General features: G+C 38.6%; 1 pseudogene; it reads right to left on the bottom strand.

Annotated features, from left to right (window-relative positions):
- Positions 1-1,102: 1,102 nt before the first annotated feature.
- Positions 1,103-1,239, bottom strand: LOC136009512 (U2 spliceosomal RNA; annotated as a pseudogene).
- Between the last annotated feature and the right edge of the window lie 3,212 nt (positions 1,240-4,451).

Here is a 4,451-nt window from a genome sequence, read left to right as displayed (position 1 = left end):
CCTCAGCCTGTCTTCATATGGGAGGTGCTCCAGTCCCCTGATCATCCTCGTGGCCCTCCTCTGGACTTGTTCCAACAGTTCCATGTCCTTTTTATGTTGAGGACACCAGAACTGCACACAATACTGCAGGTGAGGCCTCACAAGAGCAGAGTAGAGGGGCAGGATCACCTCCTTCGACCTGTTGGTCACATTCTTTTTGGTGTAGCCCAGGATACGGTTGGCTTTCTGGGCTGCGAGCGCACACTGCCGCCTCATGTTCATTTTCTCATCGACCAGCACCCCCAAGTCCTTCTCCACAGGGCCGCTCTGAATCTCTTCTCTGTCCAACCTGTAGCTGTGCTTGCGATTGCTTCGACCCAGGTGTAGGACCTTGCACTTGTCATGGTTAAACTTCATAAGGTTGTCATCAGCCCACCTCACAGTCATGTCAAGGTCCCTCTGGATGGCATTCCTTCCCTCAGCACATCAACCGAACCACACAGCTTGGTGTCATTGGCAAACTCACTGAGGGCACACTCAATCCCACAATCAATCAGCTACAAAGATGTTGAACAAGACCGGTCCCAACACCCATCCCTGAGGGACACCACTCGTTACTGGTCTCCAGACAGACATTCAGCCATTGACCACAACTCTTTGTGCGCTGCTATCCCGCCAGTTCTTTATCCACTGAGTGGTCCACCTATCAAATTGATGTTTCTCCAATTTAGAGACAAGGATGTCGTGTGGGACAGTGTCAAACGCTTTGCACAAGTCCAGGTAGATGACATCAACTGCTCTACCCCTGTCCATCAATTCTGTAGCCCCGTCATAGAAGGCCACCAAATTGGTCAGGCAGGATTTCCCCTTAGCAAAGCCGTGCTGGCTGTCACCAAGCACCTTGTTGTTTTTCATGTGCCTTAGCACGCCTTCCAGGAGAATCTGCTCCAATATCCTGCCAGGCACAGAGGTGAGACTGACTGGTCTGTAATTCCCTTGGTCATCCATTTTCCCCTTCTTGAAAATGGGGTTTATATTTCCCTTTTTCCAGTCATCAGGAACTTCACCTGACTGCCACGATTTTTCAAATACGATGGACAGTGCTTAAAAAAAAAAAAAAAAAAAAAAGTAAGATTCGGATCCAATTCCCGGTGCCAAAAATCCATTTAATATGAAGTCCTCTAGTCGAGGACATATCAGATATTGAACTGATAAGAACAGATGCTACACTTGATCTTAATCAAAAGGCCAAGAAGCAATTCAATAGCTAAATAGCACTGGAATCAGTTCTTCTTGTGTTCTGCCTCTTTCTACTTTAATTTTTCTGAAAATGTTATCTGATTAGCTGTTAAATAAGTAAATAAATATTTAGCATTTAATGTTGGTAGCCAAACTTTTGCCACTTAGACTGGTGTGGATCCCCTGTGAATCTGGTGGTGTGAATCCTAGGGCGATTACTCTAGGTACAGACCAAATTCAGTCAGGAAAAATAAAACGGTAGGTAAGTATGAATATTTTGTTTGTGAATCTGTGTTCAATATTTGTGTGCGTGTATATATATGTGTAAGTATATATATACATAAAGAGCACTTTTCGGTAAAGCGGTGATTTATCTTTCACTAACTAGTACTATGAGTCCAAAGTATTTCTTTGATTGTGACCTTTAATATAATTTTTTTTCAATTTGCTGTTTAGCAGCTGACTTTAACATATTTCAAATAGAGCTATTTAATATAGCCCATTATCATTTTCAAACCTCATCATAATCTATTTTTCTAACAGGGTCACCTTTAACGTATGATGAGAGGAATGTATTTTATTAACATCTCTTTTTATAAGGATGTCTGAAGGCTGCAATTTTTTTTAATCCATGCGACTTAAAAAAATAATCATACACAAGTTTAAAAAATTAAAAAATGGGTTATTCTTGCATAAAATTATGGTCTCTCTACCAGTCGTCTTCTGTCTTTAGTATTTTGTTATCTTCTACTGGCAACTTACTCTAAAAGATGTCTAATCTGTCCTTAGACATGGCGTATAGCTGCAGTTTGGTATAATATCTGTTGGTGCCACAAAGGGTATTTAGAATACTTTTTACATAGTTTAAATACACTGTGTGGGTTCTTCATTTTGGAGAGAAAAAAGAAAAAAGAAATTCAGAGTTTAACTTCTGGGGGCTGTCTGTTATTCTTCTCCTATTGTTTTATGTACATAGATTTATGAAATCCCAACAGAATTATATTTGTTTGTAAGTAGTGTTGCTACTTTGATATGAGGAGGAAGCAGTGGTTCTGCCCCTCATACACAAATTCATCAAAATGTTTATTCAGTTTCAGGCTCATTTATTTAATCTGTTAGACAACAATAGGAATGCAGAAAGCTGATCAACAGGACTTTTGTCTTGAACAAATTTAAAAATATAGATTTTTTTTATTTAATCTGGAAGAAGGTTTATTTCTTGTCTGCTCTGACAGAAGGGTGATAGGTTTCTATCTCTTAGTCTAATTAATGCCTTTAATCTTTTTCAATGGTTAAACAGTCTCCCTTTGGTTGCAAGACAGAGAAGAGATAAAGGCACATAAGGCTGAGGTTAATCCCTGTGTTTTATTTCTTAATTTCTGCTACAGGGATTCCCTTTGCATCATTTCTGTTTACTTCTAAGTACTCTTCAGATGCTGGGAGAAAGAGGCAACAAAAAGTGTGGTTAGGGCTATCACTCAAGATTAGGCAGACATTAAACTTTCGTGAATTTAATAAAAAATAAATTTTATTAAAGATGACCAAATGGGTTAATCTGGTTTTACTTCCATCTTTTTATTATGGTGTCTTAGAAACAAGGAAAAAACCCCAAACTCTTATGTGGACTGTTTTGTTCAGCCAGTGCTCTCTGCCTTGCTTTGTTCCAGCACAAGTTGTATGTGAAATGCAGTAACACAAATAATTACAGATAAAAATTATCAAGTGCCTGTCTTAGGAAAATACTGTATGCATTTTAGTTGATTTCTACCAGTGTCTTAAGTCACTACTTCATAGAAAAAATCTAATGCCAATGTTATGTTAAGTATGAAATTAAAAAGGCACAGAACATTAACGTCATTTCATTTAATGTGCTCTCAGATGTATGAGGTGAGACTTTCATTAGAATAAATTCTGAGGTGTTTTAAAGGACATTCTGAGACAAAAATCTCATGTGGAATCGTGGGAATTTTTACTGCTGGTAGTGGAGTGGGTCAGGTGGTTGCCTTGTAGCTTCTGAAAAACAAAGTCAGCCAAGCTATTTTGTCTTGATAGCCTAAAAAGGTATGTTGGAGATGGATACATCATATTTTAAAGGTTGTAAGTGCTATCACAAAAAGAGTTTGGTGATAAAAATCACTTTTTCTTTACTTTTCTATGTAGAATTTTTATGTGTTTAAGGGAAGTAGATGTTGGTATACTCTGCAAATAGGATAAGAAGCTCTGATGTAACCCTTCCAAAGAGATTATAAGATTTAGGATTTGGGCTCAGACATATACGTGTCCTCAAAAGAGACTGTAGAAAAAGAATTGGATTTGTTGTTTTTATTTTCCTTTGTATGCAAAGAAATACTGTTTTCTTCATTAAGTGGTGCTTGTATGCTAGAGAAGCTTGAATAAATGTCTTTCCTTTTGTCATTGAACTGATACGGACTGTATTCTGAAGAGGCATTCTTTAAGTAAAAACAGAAATGCAAAGACCACCAGTTAGAGATATAGAAATTAGACAAAAGAAGATAATATCTGGAGTTTTTATATGAGTTGCGTTTTTTTTTAACTTTGGCAAGTTGCAACAGCTTTATAAAGAGTCATGCTGCTTTGTAGACAGCATACTTGTTTGGTGTCAGCTTGCAGCAAAAGTAGTAAGTGCCAAATATTGCCATGGTCTCTGCAATATCAGTTTTCTGCACTGCAGGGTACAGCTAGCTCAGCCACACTTGCTTTCTGGGGCCCATGTACTCCCCATACACCCAGCAGCCATGGGGCTTGCAGCAGGTGACCTTCCTCCCATTCACCTCCCCCCAGCTTGGTGGTATGATGATTTCCGGCAGTGTTACTTTGGGAGGCTGACATGATGATGTTGCTCCCATCTGGTTAGCAGCCATTCAGAATGGTCCACAGATTAATTGAGGTGGCTGCAAAAGAGGGAATTTTGGGTTCTCATTGTGAATGCTGCTTAGATGAAATAGGCACATATATATACTGTAGTGCTGTTGCTGGTACACAGGCAAAACAAGGTTTGAAAAGGAAAGTGGTGTCTTTTGGTTGACAATTTTGAAAAAAATATGTAAGTTTTTCTTCATGTTGCATTTATAAAACATCTCTGAATGGTCTATATTATGGAGATTAATAAACTAAACACTGAATTTAAAGGAGAGGATTTTAGACGAATGTCCCTTAACATATGAGGTACTTTTAAAAGGGTCTTATAAAGTTGCTATACTTTGGGCCCCTCA

The sequence above is a fragment of the Lathamus discolor genome, chromosome 2 (assembly GCF_037157495.1).
Source record: "Lathamus discolor isolate bLatDis1 chromosome 2, bLatDis1.hap1, whole genome shotgun sequence".
Classification (NCBI taxonomy): Eukaryota; Metazoa; Chordata; class Aves; order Psittaciformes; family Psittacidae; genus Lathamus; species Lathamus discolor.
The sequence above is the reverse complement of the archived record's forward strand: the minus strand, read 5'-3'. Positions and strand labels throughout refer to the sequence as shown.